The sequence below is a fragment of the Sinohyriopsis cumingii genome, chromosome 2, assembly GCF_028554795.1.
Source record: "Sinohyriopsis cumingii isolate HCF-2022 chromosome 2, ASM2855479v2, whole genome shotgun sequence".
NCBI lineage: Eukaryota > Metazoa > Mollusca > Bivalvia > Unionida > Unionidae > Sinohyriopsis > Sinohyriopsis cumingii.
The window spans coordinates 2,673,888-2,695,559 of record NC_142962.1 but is presented as its reverse complement, the minus strand read 5'-3'; the positions used below and the strand labels follow the sequence as shown (position 1 = coordinate 2,695,559).

At 35.6% G+C, this 21,672-nt stretch overlaps 3 pseudogenes; all 3 read right to left on the bottom strand.

Moving 5' to 3' along the window:
• Window positions 1-356: 356 nt before the first annotated feature.
• LOC149804218 (MAP kinase-interacting serine/threonine-protein kinase 1 pseudogene) lies at window positions 357-1,703 on the bottom strand (annotated as a pseudogene).
• A 6,390-nt stretch (window positions 1,704-8,093) lies between these two features.
• Window positions 8,094-9,062, bottom strand: LOC149804217 (MAP kinase-interacting serine/threonine-protein kinase 1 pseudogene; annotated as a pseudogene).
• Window positions 9,063-15,831: 6,769 nt separating this feature from the next.
• LOC149804216 (MAP kinase-interacting serine/threonine-protein kinase 1 pseudogene) lies at window positions 15,832-17,178 on the bottom strand (annotated as a pseudogene).
• Window positions 17,179-21,672: the final 4,494 nt, after the last annotated feature.

Here is a 21,672-nt window from a genome sequence, read left to right as displayed (position 1 = left end):
AGTCGTATTTTATTACAACAATCAGCATTTTACAGAATAAAAGTCAATTACAATTTAGCAACAATTCAACGAAAGTGATATATGCACATATATACTCCGGACAATTTGTTTCATCTACATTATAAGAGATGAAAACTCTTTAGGTTGTATAATCCCACCCACCCACTCTTAAAATGTACTCTTCGAAACAAGACAATCTGGATTGATGAAAATCAGAACAAATCCTAAACTTTTCATCAAAGGCAGCATATTTTGAATAATCAGTCCTTATCGTAAACTTGATGTAGCAAAGTTAGTCACGTGTTTGTAATTATTTTCAAAATAAAAGTTATTCAGATGAAAATATCACTAAATAACTATTCGTCCTGTGAATGACTGATGCCCGGCAGTGTACAGCCACTATCGAATTCTGTTGAACGAACATTGGTTCCGGGCACCAAACTTGACTGATGTTTTGTCAAGCTGGAAGCAGATGGGGACAATTTTAATGGTGGTACTACAATTTCTTCAAAATTGATTTCATCGTTTTCATTTCCCTCATTTTCGTCATTATAAGGATAACTTGGCGGCTTGTGAATAATTAGATGCTGCTGCAGCATGCGGTTGATTGAAATAGCAGTCTCAGCAAATGGCTCCAAATCCTTGGTACTGCTATTCCTAGAAAGCATTGTTGGTGTAGCAAGAGAAGTAGCAGCCGGTGGGCAAGATACCCAGGGGTGGTTCAAGACCTGCTCGGTAGAATAACGCTTGCGTGGATCTCGCACCAGCAAGTGACGAATGAGGTCTTTGGCACTGTCTGAGATTACACTCCAATCGTTTTCTGGAAACTCATAAACATCATTTTTGATGCTGCTGAAAAGCATGTCCTGGCAGTCCCGACACATCACATCACTGTTCCACCCACAACCACCTCCACAGTCGCCATAAAATGGATGGTAACCGCACAGCATGATGTACATGATTATTCCCAGGCTCCAGAGATCACATTTCTTGTCATAGGATAAGGATTCACCAAGCCAAACTTTAACAACTTCAGGAGCCATATAATCTGCTGTGCCGACTGGCGTCAGGAGATCTGGCGTGGAACACATATCCTTCTGACTTTCAACAGGCACACCACTTGCCAAGTCAAAATCACATATTCGTATCGGGAATATTTCTTTCTTTTCACACAATATGTTTTCTAGCTTTAGATCCCTGTGGACTATTCCTTTATTGTGGAGGAAATCCAAGGCTCGTGTGATGCATTTCACTATTAAACTGGCTTCTGTCTCAGTCAGATGACCCCTTCTCTCAATATTGTCAAACAAGGTTCCTCCCAACATCTTGTCAAAGACCAAATAAAATCGACCTTCTTCTTCAAAGTATTCATAAAGCTGTAAGATGTTCTCCTGACCTTGACATAAGTTGTATATTTCTATTTCTTTGAAGACTTTGCTGCTGGATCGGATCGTGTTGTTTTTAATGATCTTTACAGCATATTCTTTGCTGTTGGAAATATTTATAAATGTCTGCACTGAATCAATAGTACCATTTCCTAAGATTTCTCCTGTTGGTCTGTACAAATCATGAAATTTTGTAACAGGAATATCAGCTGCCCTTTTTGTCTTCTTTAGGAGTCTTGGTGTATTACGATTTAAACTTGCGTTTTTCTCTGCATCCCGTAAATTATGGCTTTCCATGTCCTTAAAATCGTTATCCATCTCTATATTCAGTCCGTTTAAAGTACCGTAATGTCAGCACCTTTTATATATGTGATCGGTTGATGACAATTAGCTTCCTGATTGGCTCGTGTCATCCTGTCGATACGACTAAAATTCAACAGTATTCAAATAAATCCCCTACTGACACTGAGTAAGCACTTAATTAGGCACTCACGGAAGTTCCTCTGGCCTCGCTGTGATGATTGATTCACACCTTGGAATGGAAGAGTACATATCACAGTTATAAAGTGGAAACAATTACTAGAACAAACGAAAACAAGAAATTTGTTTAACAAGCTTTTAGTTGATATTTATTTCTTTACAGTGCTATCACGAATAGTCATTTGCCAAAAACATAATTGATCGATGTTTTCTTATTTTATGAGAAAATATTTTCATAAAGAAATTCTTTTAAATCTTATATTTCTGTTAGTAACATGTACCATCTATCATTGATTCAACATAGATGATCGCCTGGCTAGTCTATGCAATGAAATAATGTTTCTGTCTAATATTCAATTTCAAAAATACTTCTAAAATCTCTTTCTTTCTCTCTCTTTGTCAAATTCAAAACAACTTTTAACAAGCTTTTTGGTTGTACAAAATCCGAAAACATCGCAGTCTTTAAGTTATATATGAAGATGTTTATTTTCCTTCAATAAATATTATTGAAAGTAGACTATAGTTATTTTCAAATGGCATCGTTAATGGTAACCGATGTGGTATCTAAAATGCATTTCTGCAAACAACTTGAAAAATGGTTCAAGATAATTGATATGCACGGGCTTCCATATATTTATAACGTCCTTTTTTTCTTCCTTGCAACCATTGCAAATTCAAGGCTTTCATACTTAAGTATTGTCGGGACTCCAGCAGTGTCCAGGAGTTGTCTTTCACTGAATAATACTATGTATCTAGCTTATAGCCATACGATTTTTATTTTAATAATAAACAAAAACTTATTCAAGATAAATGAAAACTTTTTATACAAGTATATGAGAACAAACAATTTCACATGCGCTTGATATAATTTCGATGATCGTATGAATTAGAGGTCTTTCTTTTTTATTTAACGCTCCCATTAACCCTGTTTCGTCAGACAAAGCACGCGGTCCAAAGATGATCAATTTGTTTCATGGTATGATAAAAACTATATAAATGAAGTACTCTTGTGCACCTTAAAACATATCTAATCGTTTGGCTTTCATTATTGATGTTACATAATCAACTAAAACTTTATTTATATATATTGCTGTCATTAATCTCATTTGTAATTTAGAGGTTATTTTGCGTCGATGCCCAAAAATGTATCCCTTATTGCACCAGTAATTCTATAACGGTCAGTTGCTGTTTGCGGACAACGCAGTATTGTGTGGATTTAGAATCAGTGTATTGACCATACAAATGGCAAGGCGGAATCATACGTATACTATGTTTTTTAAAGGCCATCTCGCCAGTGATCCAAACGTCATGTAGGTGAATAAACATCACGCTTTGTTAAAAGCAGACGAGATAGCTTCCCATCTCTTCCGTATTCCATCCCAATATAGATTCCGATTACTAGTCTCCGATTGTGCTTACATAGGTATCGGTACAAATAAATGTATACGGCCTCCCAGGTATATTGGGTATTATCTGTAAAGTGCCTTATTCTAAAAGGGGTTCGTTACAGTGAAAATTAGGAGTATTCGTCCATGAATCAAAGGATGACGCTTCTAACCTGTAACAATATAACACAAGGGAAGACACGAGTCCCCACCGCTCGGTAGGTCCGACTCTGTTAGTTTATCCTAATAGCGTCTGCTAATCTCCAACGTAAGCCAGTCGTAATCAAGAAGAGTTCATTTTTCACGATTGACCGAAAGGTAAGATCCGAAAAACTGCGCACTCGATGTTGTTCGGATCTTACCTTTCGTTCACTGGTGAAATCCAAGACTATTCGAATGCAAACGGCACTGCCTGCCATTAGTTGTCCAAACGTCAAAATCGGCGAACAATTATTGAATTTTCTCCAAGATGTCTCATACTGAACGAAGTGTGTCGAGCAGTTTTGAAAATTGAACTATTCTTGATTACCACTGGCTGAAGGTGGAAATTAGCAGACGCAATTAGGATAAACTAGCATGGTTGGAACTACCGATAGGTGCGAACTCGTGTCTTTTTCTTGTATTATATTGTTACAGGATTGAACATTCATACCCTGATTCAATGGCGGATACTCCTAAGTTTTCTTCGTAACGAACAACTGTGCCTTATTCTACTTAAAATATATATTGTGTGTTTGTGATGCAAATAGCATAGTCCCAGTCCCAATTCATTTTGCGGTTTATATAAGAAGATCCCGTTGGATATAACGTATTCTACGGATCCATATAAACAGAATAATTTATATTTCAATCTCAATTCATAAAATAATCCTGGTCTCAGTTTTGGTTAAGACCCTACAAAAATATTATATCAACGACAACTACAAAGTCACCTTCTTGAACCCAAAATAACCAAATTATATGACTTAAACTCCCCCAATATTTCAACAACAAAAAACACCTGCAAAATAAATTCCTATACACCATCACTAGATATGTGTGTTTTAAAATCATACACGACATTTTACCTGTAAAACACATATTTTTTAAAAATATTCCCTAATTCAAGTTATGCACTTTTTTTTGCGGTGGGACTGAAATCACTGACCATTTAATTTTCGAATGCAATTTAATACTCGCTTTACAACAGCTCATAATTAAATGGCTGAAAAAAAACTCTCGAAACTCCTTCGGTACTTTTTACATTCCTTAAATTTGGTCTTATCCTAAGTTTCTTCTATGGGGCCTTGTTTCCGGAACCTGAAATCGCGGACTTGTGGCTTTTATTATGCGCTGGATACAAATATGCTATATGGATTAAATGTATCCATGCATATTATCATAAAGAAGTGGTAACCAGTAACACCTTGCTATTCTTCTTTCTCTCTTGCCTAAAATGTAGAATCAGAGCTGACATTTCCAGACTTAACCTTCTTCACTTTATTGACAAATGGTGTCTAGCTGGGTTATTATGTTCTCTTTAAATTTGTTAAATAGTAAGTGGCATAAGTCTAGAATAATACTCACTACTTACCTTTTTCTTTAAATATATCCAATTATGTATCCTTTTCTAATCTCCTGATTCTTTAGTACACCGTCTTTTTGCCTGCATGTTTCAACCCACGTTTACCGGTCAACACGTTAATTCAAGAATACCCCAAGCCGCACGTGTTAACACTATCTCTTCTTTTCGCACGAGCTTTTTCTGTACTTTACCTTGTCTATCCTTTTAACATGACCTTTCACGCTTATACAATTTTGTATACACTTTGTATTTCAATCAATACTATATCTCTAAATTTAAAACTTGAATAGTAATTTCATTTGTTTTAAATTCTATGTAAAGTTATTATGTTAATTGATAAGTAGACGTAAAATAATTTATTATTATAAATTCCTCGCCTATACGTTAGCTAGAAACTTACGTATTATGTAAAATTAGTATAAGCGTTTTACAACGTATGTATGAGCAGTAAGTGTGTGTGTGTGTGTGTAAGTATGTGTGTGTATATGAGGGTACGGGTGAGCGGATATGTCTAATATGGGTGCATATAGGAGTATCTGTGTCACTTGCACATTTCAACATGTACATATTAAATAAGGATTTCATGAAAAGAAAAGAATGTTTATCATTGGTTCTATCAAATCTATTTTTGTGTTACATAATCAATTTGGCAATAAATGTAGGTCTTATAGGCTTGTAAGAATTCCATTAGGTTTAGAGAACCTATGACCAAATTTCTATCTGTTCCTCAACTTTCTTTAATATTTGGTTGTAATTAAGTTCGTCTAAATTCTTTCCATAAAATATTCCTAAAGCCTTCACTTGTTGTTTGATTCAATTTGGGGGAGCTCCTGGGTCATTTGCCCGCCAATTTCCAATTAATTGCTATTATTTTCAATATTCTTATATAATGTTTCAATTGCAATAACATATAGTAAAATTGACAGTGGAAAATTTGTGTGTTGAGGGCTCTCAACCTCCTCACTCTCGTTCACTATTATTTTAGACTCGATGAGCGGATTTGTTTTATGCTAGAAACTTGGTTCTTCCATAAATAAATATGGGGTGGTAGGTTTTTGTGTTTCGTTTGCTTTGTTGTTTTCCTTTTTTACCCTTTGCCCCCTTCTTCTCACGTGCACTCGTATTTGTATAACTAGTCCATTATGTGGACGTGGATTGAGAAGTTTTAGGACCGTTTGAGCTTCCAACCTCAATTTCGCACTGCATACCCAGTATGACCTGGTTCGATGTTGCGGCATTTCAGTGGGGTGGGTTTCCTGAGATCTGTTCCATCTCTCCCCCAGGATCTGGAACCCTCTGACGATCATAGGCCATTTCATCAATCATTACTGAGTTTTGAGGCATGTTTTCTTGTTGTTGTACCGGTTATGGACAATCCGTTGGTGGAAGGCCCGTGGTACCACACCTGCTACAGTTACGAAACTGATGGCATCATCTATACCATGATTTGATACCAAATCCCATAATGTATGTAAAAAGAGGCACCCTCCTGGCGTCCTCCGACATGTACAGCAGCCTAAATCATGTAAATACTGAAGGAAAGCCCCAGACGGTGGTCATCCTTTCCTTCAAAACTTTTGCTCCAAACTTTTGTTCTACTTTGAGCCTTAACTCTCAGTTTGGGATCTCTAAGGGAAGACCAGAAAAGTGAATTTCAGTTAGTTTTCCCCAAGACCCCTTGATTAAAAGTATAATGTCCTTAAAGCAGCGGAGCTTGTGAGAATTACCAATTACAGGTGGTTTCTATATCTCACCCGTAGCACTGCATGCAAACATTGTTGTGTGGAAAGACAAACTATACTTAAATATATGTATGCAATGATAATTATCTGCCGAAAATCATTTGAGTGAATCTGATTTTTAGAAAACTTCTTTGTCGGTCTGCATCCTCAAAGCATCAAAAGCGATATCATGTCTGTTTAATAAAGCTCTGATAGTTTAGTTTTTAAAAGAACAAGTAAACAATATTCTGTTCATCATGTCTACAAAAGAATAGCATCAATCACAAGTAGATAATCAGCACATAAGCACGGTATTTAGTAAATGGCTCACCAATAAACATGTAATTATTTATTCAATGTAATTAGCCATAACAGTTAGTTCCTTTGAATCGTGCAAACATTTCAGATTATCCTATTGTCAGACTTAATCCATGTCGCCGCTTGTGTCAAGTGTTGTTTTAAGCACGTATGCCTTGGGGACATTTTCCGAATCCTTATTTCACAGCTCAAACCACAACACTACCAATTAAACGGAACAAATCTGTTTAAGCGTGAGTCAGAAATTTAGTAGCTACATATATTTCCCAAGTATCAAATGAGTTTCGATTTATTGGGTATGTTAAAACTAAAAATTGAAATTTGGGGTAGAAATTTGTACATGTGTACATAGCTGAGTTGTTTCGTTTCTTCTAATATAATTTTTCTGATAGATAGATAGACAGAGAGAGAGATTATTGAAAATTACAAATCACATCTAATACAAAATTTAATTTCACAAAGGAAAACAATATTTCATAGAAATGGGACTTTTTATTAAAAAATGCAATTCTCCAATATATCTATTTGTTATAACTTACAAGTGTCCGATAAATGAGAATGAAATATAATTGCGAAATACACTGAAGAAAAAAATCAAGATGCTAGTATGAATTTAGTTAATGAAGAAATATTAGAAATCAAACTGAGTAAGATTTACATATTAACACCTGGTGATATACTGGCACTTTAGATATAAAATATCACTATTTTGACACGTCATTTTAAGCATCAGAGAACATTTTACATTCCACCAACCTCATTCATGAATAACAGCACAATTATAAAATCAAAGCACTCGTTGATTATTAACACAAATACTGAATAATCTCTCCTTTCAAAGACATTCAGAACCATGAATTGGTATTAACGATCATATAAAATTCAGTCGTATTTTATTACAACAATCAGCATTTTACAGAATAAAAGTCAATTACAATTTAGCAACAATTCAACGAAAGTGATATATGCACATATATACTCCGGACAATTTGTTTCATCTACATTATAAGAGATGAAAACTCTTTAGGTTGTATAATCCCACCCACCCACTCTTAAAATGTACTCTTCGAAACAAGACAATCTGGATTGATGAAAATCAGAACAAATCCTAAACTTTTCATCAAAGGCAGCATATTTTGAATAATCAGTCCTTATCGTAAACTTGATGTAGCAAAGTTAGTCACGTGTTTGTAATTATTTTCAAAATAAAAGTTATTCAGATGAAAATATCACTAAATAACTATTCGTCCTGTGAATGACTGATGCCCGGCAGTGTACAGCCACTATCGAATTCTGTTGAACGAACATTGGTTCCGGGCACCAAACTTGACTGATGTTTTGTCAAGCTGGAAGCAGATGGGGACAATTTTAATGGTGGTACTACAATTTCTTCAAAATTGATTTCATCGTTTTCATTTCCCTCATTTTCGTCATTATAAGGATAACTTGGCGGCTTGTGAATAATTAGATGCTGCTGCAGCATGCGGTTGATTGAAATAGCAGTCTCAGCAAATGGCTCCAAATCCTTGGTACTGCTATTCCTAGAAAGCATTGTTGGTGTAGCAAGAGAAGTAGCAGCCGGTGGGCAAGATACCCAGGGGTGGTTCAAGACCTGCTCGGTAGAATAACGCTTGCGTGGATCTCGCACCAGCAAGTGACGAATGAGGTCTTTGGCACTGTCTGAGATTACACTCCAATCGTTTTCTGGAAACTCATAAACATCATTTTTGATGCTGCTGAAAAGCATGTCCTGGCAGTCCCGACACATCACATCACTGTTCCACCCACAACCACCTCCACAGTCGCCATAAAATGGATGGTAACCGCACAGCATGATGTACATGATTATTCCCAGGCTCCAGAGATCACATTTCTTGTCATAGGATAAGGATTCACCAAGCCAAACTTTAACAACTTCAGGAGCCATATAATCTGCTGTGCCGACTGGCGTCAGGAGATCTGGCGTGGAACACATATCCTTCTGACTTTCAACAGGCACACCACTTGCCAAGTCAAAATCACATATTCGTATCGGGAATATTTCTTTCTTTTCACACAATATGTCTTCTAGCTTTAGATCCCTGTGGACTATTCCTTTATTGTGGAGGAAATCCAAGGCTCGTGTGATGCATTTCACTATTAAACTGGCTTCTGTCTCAGTCAGATGACCCCTTCTCTCAATATTGTCAAACAAGGTTCCTCCCAACATCTTGTCAAAGACCAAATAAAATCGACCTTCTTCTTCAAAGTATTCATAAAGCTGTAAGATGTTCTCCTGACCTTGACATAAGTTGTATATTTCTATTTCTTTGAAGACTTTGCTGCTGGATCGGATCGTGTTGTTTTTAATGATCTTTACAGCATATTCTTTGCTGTTGGAAATATTTATAAATGTCTGCACTGAATCAATAGTACCATTTCCTAAGATTTCTCCTGTTGGTCTGTACAAATCATGAAATTTTGTAACAGGAATATCAGCTGCCCTTTTTGTCTTCTTTAGGAGTCTTGGTGTATTACGATTTAAACTTGCGTTTTTCTCTGCATCCCGTAAATTATGGCTTTCCATGTCCTTAAAATCGTTATCCATCTCTATATTCAGTCCGTTTAAAGTACCGTAATGTCAGCACCTTTTATATATGTGATCGGTTGATGACAATTAGCTTCCTGATTGGCTCGTGTCATCCTGTCGATACGACTAAAATTCAACAGTATTCAAATAAATCCCCTACTGACACTGAGTAAGCACTTAATTAGGCACTCACGGAAGTTCCTCTGGCCTCGCTGTGATGATTGATTCACACCTTGGAATGGAAGAGTACATATCACAGTTATAAAGTGGAAACAATTACTAGAACAAACGAAAACAAGAAATTTGTTTAACAAGCTTTTAGTTGATATTTATTTCTTTACAGTGCTATCACGAATAGTCATTTGCCAAAAACATAATTGATCGATGTTTTCTTATTTTATGAGAAAATATTTTCATAAAGAAATTCTTTTAAATCTTATATTTCTGTTAGTAACATGTACCATCTATCATTGATTCAACATAGATGATCGCCTGGCTAGTCTATGCAATGAAATAATGTTTCTGTCTAATATTCAATTTCAAAAATACTTCTAAAATCTCTTTCTTTCTCTCTCTTTGTCAAATTCAAAACAACTTTTAACAAGCTTTTTGGTTGTACAAAATCCGAAAACATCGCAGTCTTTAAGTTATATATGAAGATGTTTATTTTCCTTCAATAAATATTATTGAAAGTAGACTATAGTTATTTTCAAATGGCATCGTTAATGGTAACCGATGTGGTATCTAAAATGCATTTCTGCAAACAACTTGAAAAATGGTTCAAGATAATTGATATGCACGGGCTTCCATATATTTATAACGTCCTTTTTTTCTTCCTTGCAACCATTGCAAATTCAAGGCTTTCATACTTAAGTATTGTCGGGACTCCAGCAGTGTCCAGGAGTTGTCTTTCACTGAATAATACTATGTATCTAGCTTATAGCCATACGATTTTTATTTTAATAATAAACAAAAACTTATTCAAGATAAATGAAAACTTTTTATACAAGTATATGAGAACAAACAATTTCACATGCGCTTGATATAATTTCGATGATCGTATGAATTAGAGGTCTTTCTTTTTTATTTAACGCTCCCATTAACCCTGTTTCGTCAGACAAAGCACGCGGTCCAAAGATGATCAATTTGTTTCATGGTATGATAAAAACTATATAAATGAAGTACTCTTGTGCACCTTAAAACATATCTAATCGTTTGGCTTTCATTATTGATGTTACATAATCAACTAAAACTTTATTTATATATATTGCTGTCATTAATCTCATTTGTAATTTAGAGGTTATTTTGCGTCGATGCCCAAAAATGTATCCCTTATTGCACCAGTAATTCTATAACGGTCAGTTGCTGTTTGCGGACAACGCAGTATTGTGTGGATTTAGAATCAGTGTATTGACCATACAAATGGCAAGGCGGAATCATACGTATACTATGTTTTTTAAAGGCCATCTCGCCAGTGATCCAAACGTCATGTAGGTGAATAAACATCACGCTTTGTTAAAAGCAGACGAGATAGCTTCCCATCTCTTCCGTATTCCATCCCAATATAGATTCCGATTACTAGTCTCCGATTGTGCTTACATAGGTATCGGTACAAATAAATGTATACGGCCTCCCAGGTATATTGGGTATTATCTGTAAAGTGCCTTATTCTAAAAGGGGTTCGTTACAGTGAAAATTAGGAGTATTCGTCCATGAATCAAAGGATGACGCTTCTAACCTGTAACAATATAACACAAGGGAAGACACGAGTCCCCACCGCTCGGTAGGTCCGACTCTGTTAGTTTATCCTAATAGCGTCTGCTAATCTCCAACGTAAGCCAGTCGTAATCAAGAAGAGTTCATTTTTCACGATTGACCGAAAGGTAAGATCCGAAAAACTGCGCACTCGATGTTGTTCGGATCTTACCTTTCGTTCACTGGTGAAATCCAAGACTATTCGAATGCAAACGGCACTGCCTGCCATTAGTTGTCCAAACGTCAAAATCGGCGAACAATTATTGAATTTTCTCCAAGATGTCTCATACTGAACGAAGTGTGTCGAGCAGTTTTGAAAATTGAACTATTCTTGATTACCACTGGCTGAAGGTGGAAATTAGCAGACGCAATTAGGATAAACTAGCATGGTTGGAACTACCGATAGGTGCGAACTCGTGTCTTTTTCTTGTATTATATTGTTACAGGATTGAACATTCATACCCTGATTCAATGGCGGATACTCCTAAGTTTTCTTCGTAACGAACAACTGTGCCTTATTCTACTTAAAATATATATTGTGTGTTTGTGATGCAAATAGCATAGTCCCAGTCCCAATTCATTTTGCGGTTTATATAAGAAGATCCCGTTGGATATAACGTATTCTACGGATCCATATAAACAGAATAATTTATATTTCAATCTCAATTCATAAAATAATCCTGGTCTCAGTTTTGGTTAAGACCCTACAAAAATATTATATCAACGACAACTACAAAGTCACCTTCTTGAACCCAAAATAACCAAATTATATGACTTAAACTCCCCCAATATTTCAACAACAAAAAACACCTGCAAAATAAATTCCTATACACCATCACTAGATATGTGTGTTTTAAAATCATACACGACATTTTACCTGTAAAACACATATTTTTTAAAAATATTCCCTAATTCAAGTTATGCACTTTTTTTTGCGGTGGGACTGAAATCACTGACCATTTAATTTTCGAATGCAATTTAATACTCGCTTTACAACAGCTCATAATTAAATGGCTGAAAAAAACTCTCGAAACTCCTTCGGTACTTTTTACATTCCTTAAATTTGGTCTTATCCTAAGTTTCTTCTATGGGGCCTTGTTTCCGGAACCTGAAATCGCGGACTTGTGGCTTTTATTATGCGCTGGATACAAATATGCTATATGGATTAAATGTATCCATGCATATTATCATAAAGAAGTGGTAACCAGTAACACCTTGCTATTCTTCTTTCTCTCTTGCCTAAAATGTAGAATCAGAGCTGACATTTCCAGACTTAACCTTCTTCACTTTATTGACAAATGGTGTCTAGCTGGGTTATTATGTTCTCTTTAAATTTGTTAAATAGTAAGTGGCATAAGTCTAGAATAATACTCACTACTTACCTTTTTCTTTAAATATATCCAATTATGTATCCTTTTCTAATCTCCTGATTCTTTAGTACACCGTCTTTTTGCCTGCATGTTTCAACCCACGTTTACCGGTCAACACGTTAATTCAAGAATACCCCAAGCCGCACGTGTTAACACTATCTCTTCTTTTCGCACGAGCTTTTTCTGTACTTTACCTTGTCTATCCTTTTAACATGACCTTTCACGCTTATACAATTTTGTATACACTTTGTATTTCAATCAATACTATATCTCTAAATTTAAAACTTGAATAGTAATTTCATTTGTTTTAAATTCTATGTAAAGTTATTATGTTAATTGATAAGTAGACGTAAAATAATTTATTATTATAAATTCCTCGCCTATACGTTAGCTAGAAACTTACGTATTATGTAAAATTAGTATAAGCGTTTTACAACGTATGTATGAGCAGTAAGTGTGTGTGTGTGTGTGTAAGTATGTGTGTGTATATGAGGGTACGGGTGAGCGGATATGTCTAATATGGGTGCATATAGGAGTATCTGTGTCACTTGCACATTTCAACATGTACATATTAAATAAGGATTTCATGAAAAGAAAAGAATGTTTATCATTGGTTCTATCAAATCTATTTTTGTGTTACATAATCAATTTGGCAATAAATGTAGGTCTTATAGGCTTGTAAGAATTCCATTAGGTTTAGAGAACCTATGACCAAATTTCTATCTGTTCCTCAACTTTCTTTAATATTTGGTTGTAATTAAGTTCGTCTAAATTCTTTCCATAAAATATTCCTAAAGCCTTCACTTGTTGTTTGATTCAATTTGGGGGAGCTCCTGGGTCATTTGCCCGCCAATTTCCAATTAATTGCTATTATTTTCAATATTCTTATATAATGTTTCAATTGCAATAACATATAGTAAAATTGACAGTGGAAAATTTGTGTGTTGAGGGCTCTCAACCTCCTCACTCTCGTTCACTATTATTTTAGACTCGATGAGCGGATTTGTTTTATGCTAGAAACTTGGTTCTTCCATAAATAAATATGGGGTGGTAGGTTTTTGTGTTTCGTTTGCTTTGTTGTTTTCCTTTTTTACCCTTTGCCCCCTTCTTCTCACGTGCACTCGTATTTGTATAACTAGTCCATTATGTGGACGTGGATTGAGAAGTTTTAGGACCGTTTGAGCTTCCAACCTCAATTTCGCACTGCATACCCAGTATGACCTGGTTCGATGTTGCGGCATTTCAGTGGGGTGGGTTTCCTGAGATCTGTTCCATCTCTCCCCCAGGATCTGGAACCCTCTGACGATCATAGGCCATTTCATCAATCATTACTGAGTTTTGAGGCATGTTTTCTTGTTGTTGTACCGGTTATGGACAATCCGTTGGTGGGAGGCCCGTGGTACCACACCTGCTACAGTTACGAAACTGATGGCATCATCTATACCATGATTTGATACCAAATCCCATAATGTATGTAAAAAGAGGCACCCTCCTGGCGTCCTCCGACATGTACAGCAGCCTAACTCATGTAAATACTGAAGGAAAGCCCCAGACGGTGGTCATCCTTTCCTTCAAAACTTTTGCTCCAAACTTTTGTTCTACTTTGAGCCTTAACTCTCAGTTTGGGATCTCTAAGGGAAGACCAGAAAAGTGAATTTCAGTTAGTTTTCCCCAAGACCCCTTGATTAAAAGTATAATGTCCTTAAAGCAGCGGAGCTTGTGAGAATTACCAATTACAGGTGGTTTCTATATCTCACCCGTAGCACTGCATGCAAACATTGTTGTGTGGAAAGACAAACTATACTTAAATATATGTATGCAATGATAATTATCTGCCGAAAATCATTTGAGTGAATCTGAGTTTTAGAAAACTTCTTTGTCGGTCTGCATCCTCAAAGCATCAAAAGCGATATCATGTCTGTTTAATAAAGCTCTGATAGTTTAGTTTTTAAAAGAACAAGTAAACAATATTCTGTTCATCATGTCTACAAAAGAATAGCATCAATCACAAGTAGATAATCAACACATAAGCACGGTATTTAGTAAATGGCTCACCAATAAACATGTAATTATTTATTCAATGTAATTAGCCATAACAGTTAGTTCATTTGAATCGTGCAAACATTTCAGATTATCCTATTGTCAGACTTAATCCATGTCGCCGCTTGTGTCAAGTGTTGTTTTAAGCACGTATGCCTTGGGGACATTTTCCGAATCCTTATTTCACAGCTCAAACCACAACACTACCAATTAAACGGAACAAATCTGTTTAAGCGTGAGTCAGAAATTTAGTAGCTACATATATTTCCCAAGTATCAAATGAGTTTCGATTTATTGGGTATGTTAAAACTAAAAATTGAAATTTGGGGTAGAAATTTGTACATGTGTACATAGCTGAGTTGTTTCGTTTCTTCTAATATAATTTTTCTGATAGATAGATAGACAGAGAGAGAGATTATTGAAAATTACAAATCACATCTAATACAAAATTTAATTTCACAAAGGAAAACAATATTTCATAGAAATGGGACTTTTTATTAAAAAAATGCAATTCTCCAATATATCTATTTGTTATAACTTACAAGTGTCCGATAAATGAGAATGAAATATAATTGCGAAATACACTGAAGAAAAAAAATCAAGATGCTAGTATGAATTTAGTTAATGAAGAAATATTAGAAATCAAACTGAGTAAGATTTACATATTAACACCTGGTGATATACTGGCACTTTAGATATAAAATATCACTATTTTGACACGTCATTTTAAGCATCAGAGAACATTTTACATTCCACCAACCTCATTCATGAATAACAGCACAATTATAAAATCAAAGCACTCGTTGATTATTAACACAAATACTGAATAATCTCTCCTTTCAAAGACATTCAGAACCATGAATTGGTATTAACGATCATATAAAATTCAGTCGTATTTTATTACAACAATCAGCATTTTACAGAATAAAAGTCAATTACAATTTAGCAACAATTCAACGAAAGTGATATATGCACATATATACTCCGGACAATTTGTTTCATCTACATTATAAGAGATGAAAACTCTTTAGGTTGTATAATCCCACCCACCCACTCTTAAAATGTACTCTTCGAAACAAGACAATCTGGATTGATGAAAATCAGAACAAATCCTAAACTTTTCATCAAAGGCAGCATATTTTGAATAATCAGTCCTTATCGTAAACTTGATGTAGCAAAGTTAGTCACGTGTTTGTAATTATTTTCAAAATAAAAGTTATTCAGATGAAAATATCACTAAATAACTATTCGTCCTGTGAATGACTGATGCCCGGCAGTGTACAGCCACTATCGAATTCTGTTGAACGAACATTGGTTCCGGGCACCAAACTTGACTGATGTTTTGTCAAGCTGGAAGCAGATGGGGACAATTTTAATGGTGGTACTACAATTTCTTCAAAATTGATTTCATCGTTTTCATTTCCCTCATTTTCGTCATTATAAGGATAACTTGGCGGCTTGTGAATAATTAGATGCTGCTGCAGCATGCGGTTGATTGAAATAGCAGTCTCAGCAAATGGCTCCAAATCCTTGGTACTGCTATTCCTAGAAAGCATTGTTGGTGTAGCAAGAGAAGTAGCAGCCGGTGGGCAAGATACCCAGGGGTGGTTCAAGACCTGCTCGGTAGAATAACGCTTGCGTGGATCTCGCACCAGCAAGTGACGAATGAGGTCTTTGGCACTGTCTGAGATTACACTCCAATCGTTTTCTGGAAACTCATAAACATCATTTTTGATGCTGCTGAAAAGCATGTCCTGGCAGTCCCGACACATCACATCACTGTTCCACCCACAACCACCTCCACAGTCGCCATAAAATGGATGGTAACCGCACAGCATGATGTACATGATTATTCCCAGGCTCCAGAGATCACATTTCTTGTCATAGGATAAGGATTCACCAAGCCAAACTTTAACAACTTCAGGAGCCATATAATCTGCTGTGCCGACTGGCGTCAGGAGATCTGGCGTGGAACACATATCCTTCTGACTTTCAACAGGCACACCACTTGCCAAGTCAAAATCACATATTCGTATCGGGAATATTTCTTTCTTTTCACACAATATGTTTTCTAGCTTTAGATCCCTGTGGACTATTCCTTTATTGTGGAGGAAATCCAAGGCTCGTGTGATGCATTTCACTATTAAACTGGCTTCTGTCTCAGTCAGATGACCCCTTCTCTCAATATTGTCAAACAAGGTTCCTCCCAACATCTTGTCAAAGACCAAATAAAATCGACCTTCTTCTTCAAAGTATTCATAAAGCTGTAAGATGTTCTCCTGACCTTGACATAAGTTGTATATTTCTATTTCTTTGAAGACTTTGCTGCTGGATCGGATCGTGTTGTTTTTAATGATCTTTACAGCATATTCTTTGCTGTTGGAAATATTTATAAATGTCTGCACTGAATCAATAGTACCATTTCCTAAGATTTCTCCTGTTGGTCTGTACAAATCATGAAATTTTGTAACAGGAATATCAGCTGCCCTTTTTGTCTTCTTTAGGAGTCTTGGTGTATTACGATTTAAACTTGCGTTTTTCTCTGCATCCCGTAAATTATGGCTTTCCATGTCCTTAAAATCGTTATCCATCTCTATATTCAGTCCGTTTAAAGTACCGTAATGTCAGCACCTTTTATATATGTGATCGGTTGATGACAATTAGCTTCCTGATTGGCTCGTGTCATCCTGTCGATACGACTAAAATTCAACAGTATTCAAATAAATCCCCTACTGACACTGAGTAAGCACTTAATTAGGCACTCACGGCAGTTCCTCTGGCCTCGCTGTGATGATTGATTCACACCTTGGAATGGAAGAGTACATATCACAGTTATAAAGTGGAAACAATTACTAGAACAAACGAAAACAAGAAATTTATTTAACAAGCTTTTAGTTGATATTTATTTCTTTACAGTGCTATCACGAATAGTCATTTGCCAAAAACATAATTGATCGATGTTTTCTTATTTTATGAGAAAATATTTTCATAAAGAAATTCTTTTAAATCTTATATTTCTGTTAGTAACATGTACCATCTATCATTGATTCAACATAGATGATCGCCTGGCTAGTCTATGCAATGAAATAATGTTTCTGTCTAATATTCAATTTCAAAAATACTTCTAAAATCTCTTTCTTTCTCTCTCTTTGTCAAATTCAAAACAACTTTTAACAAGCTTTTTGGTTGTACAAAATCCGAAAACATCGCAGTCTTTAAGTTATATATGAAGATGTTTATTTTCCTTCAATAAATATTATTGAAAGTAGACTATAGTTATTTTCAAATGGCATCGTTAATGGTAACCGATGTGGTATCTAAAATGCATTTCTGCAAACAACTTGAAAAATGGTTCAAGATAATTGATATGCACGGGCTTCCATATATTTATAACGTCCTTTTTTTCTTCCTTGCAACCATTGCAAATTCAAGGCTTTCATACTTAAGTATTGTCGGGACTCCAGCAGTGTCCAGGAGTTGTCTTTCACTGAATAATACTATGTATCTAGCTTATAGCCATACGATTTTTATTTTAATAATAAACAAAAACTTATTCAAGATAAATGAAAACTTTTTATACAAGTATATGAGAACAAACAATTTCACATGCGCTTGATATAATTTCGATGATCGTATGAATTAGAGGTCTTTCTTTTTTATTTAACGCTCCCATTAACCCTGTTTCGTCAGACAAAGCACGCGGTCCAAAGATGATCAATTTGTTTCATGGTATGATAAAAACTATATAAATGAAGTACTCTTGTGCACCTTAAAACATATCTAATCGTTTGGCTTTCATTATTGATGTTACATAATCAACTAAAACTTTATTTATATATATTGCTGTCATTAATCTCATTTGTAATTTAGAGGTTATTTTGCGTCGATGCCCAAAAATGTATCCCTTATTGCACCAGTAATTCTATAACGGTCAGTTGCTGTTTGCGGACAACGCAGTATTGTGTGGATTTAGAATCAGTGTATTGACCATACAAATGGCAAGGCGGAATCATACGTATACTATGTTTTTTAAAGGCCATCTCGCCAGTGATCCAAACGTCATGTAGGTGAATAAACATCACGCTTTGTTAAAAGCAGACGAGATAGCTTCCCATCTCTTCCGTATTCCATCCCAATATAGATTCCGATTACTAGTCTCCGATTGTGCTTACATAGGTATCGGTACAAATAAATGTATACGGCCTCCCAGGTATATTGGGTATTATCTGTAAAGTGCCTTATTCTAAAAGGGGTTCGTTACAGTGAAAATTAGGAGTATTCGTCCATGAATCAAAGGATGACGCTTCTAACCTGTAACAATATAACACAAGGGAAGACACGAGTCCCCACCGCTCGGTAGGTCCGACTCTGTTAGTTTATCCTAATAGCGTCTGCTAATCTCCAACGTAAGCCAGTCGTAATCAAGAAGAGTTCATTTTTCACGATTGACCGAAAGGTAAGATCCGAAAAACTGCGCACTCGATGTTGTTCGGATCTTACCTTTCGTTCACTGGTGAAATCCAAGACTATTCGAATGCAAACGGCACTGCCTGCCATTAGTTGTCCAAACGTCAAAATCGGCGAACAATTATTGAATTTTCTCCAAGATGTCTCATACTGAACGAAGTGTGTCGAGCAGTTTTGAAAATTGAACTATTCTTGATTACCACTGGCTGAAGGTGGAAATTAGCAGACGCAATTAGGATAAACTAGCATGGTTGGAACTACCGATAGGTGCGAACTCGTGTCTTTTTCTTGTATTATATTGTTACAGGATTGAACATTCATACCCTGATTCAATGGCGGATACTCCTAAGTTTTCTTCGTAACGAACAACTGTGCCTTATTCTACTTAAAATATATATTGTGTGTTTGTGATGCAAATAGCATAGTCCCAGTCCCAATTCATTTTGCGGTTTATATAAGAAGATCCCGTTGGATATAACGTATTCTACGGATCCATATAAACAGAATAATTTATATTTCAATCTCAATTCATAAAATAATCCTGGTCTCAGTTTTGGTTAAGACCCTACAAAAATATTATATCAACGACAACTACAAAGTCACCTTCTTGAACCCAAAATAACCAAATTATATGACTTAAACTCCCCCAATATTTCAACAACAAAAAACACCTGCAAAATAAATTCCTATACACCATCACTAGATATGTGTGTTTTAAAATCATACACGACATTTTACCTGTAAAACACATATTTTTTAAAAATATTCCCTAATTCAAGTTATGCACTTTTTTTTGCGGTGGGACTGAAATCACTGACCATTTAATTTTCGAATGCAATTTAATACTCGCTTTACAACAGCTCATAATTAAATGGCTGAAAAAAACTCTCGAAACTCCTTCGGTACTTTTTACATTCCTTAAATTTGGTCTTATCCTAAGTTTCTTCTATGGGGCCTTGTTTCCGGAACCTGAAATCGCGGACTTGTGGCTTTTATTATGCGCTGGATACAAATATGCTATATGGATTAAATGTATCCATGCATATTATCATAAAGAAGTGGTAACCAGTAACACCTTGCTATTCTTCTTTCTCTCTTGCCTAAAATGTAGAATCAGAGCTGACATTTCCAGACTTAACCTTCTTCACTTTATTGACAAATGGTGTCTAGCTGGGTTATTATGTTCTCTTTAAATTTGTTAAATAGTAAGTGGCATAAGTCTAGAATAATACTCACTACTTACCTTTTTCTTTAAATATATCCAATTATGTATCCTTTTCTAATCTCCTGATTCTTTAGTACACCGTCTTTTTGCCTGCATGTTTCAACCCACGTTTACCGGTCAACACGTTAATTCAAGAATACCCCAAGCCGCACGTGTTAACACTATCTCTTCTTTTCGCACGAGCTTTTTCTGTACTTTACCTTGTCTATCCTTTTAACATGACCTTTCACGCTTATACAATTTTGTATACACTTTGTATTTCAATCAATACTATATCTCTAAATTTAAAACTTGAATAGTAATTTCATTTGTTTTAAATTCTATGTAAAGTTATTATGTTAATTGATAAGTAGACGTAAAATAATTTATTATTATAAATTCCTCGCCTATACGTTAGCTAGAAACTTACGTATTATGTAAAATTAGTATAAGCGTTTTACAACGTATGTATGAGCAGTAAGTGTGTGTGTGTGTGTGTAAGTATGTGTGTGTATATGAGGGTACGGGTGAGCGGATATGTCTAATATGGGTGCATATAGGAGTATCTGTGTCACTTGCACATTTCAACATGTACATATTAAATAAGGATTTCATGAAAAGAAAAGAATGTTTATCATTGGTTCTATCAAATCTATTTTTGTGTTACATAATCAATTTGGCAATAAATGTAGGTCTTATAGGCTTGTAAGAATTCCATTAGGTTTAGAGAACCTATGACCAAATTTCTATCTGTTCCTCAACTTTCTTTAATATTTGGTTGTAATTAAGTTCGTCTAAATTCTTTCCATAAAATATTCCTAAAGCCTTCACTTGTTGTTTGATTCAATTTGGGGGAGCTCCTGGGTCATTTGCCCGCCAATTTCCAATTAATTGCTATTATTTTCAATATTCTTATATAATGTTTCAATTGCAATAACATATAGTAAAATTGACAGTGGAAAATTTGTGTGTTGAGGGCTCTCAACCTCCTCACTCTCGTTCACTATTATTTTAGACTCGATGAGCGGATTTGTTTTATGCTAGAAACTTGGTTCTTCCATAAATAAATATGGGGTGGTAGGTTTTTGTGTTTCGTTTGCTTTGTTGTTTTCCTTTTTTACCCTTTGCCCCCTTCTTCTCACGTGCACTCGTATTTGTATAACTAGTCCATTATGTGGACGTGGATTGAGAAGTTTTAGGACCGTTTGAGCTTCCAACCTCAATTTCGCACTGCATACCCAGTATGACCTGGTTCGATGTTGCGGCATTTCAGTGGGGTGGGTTTCCTGAGATCTGTTCCATCTCTCCCCCAGGATCTGGAACCCTCTGACGATCATAGGCCATTTCATCAATCATTACTGAGTTTTGAGGCATGTTTTCTTGTTGTTGTACCGGTTATGGACAATCCGTTGGT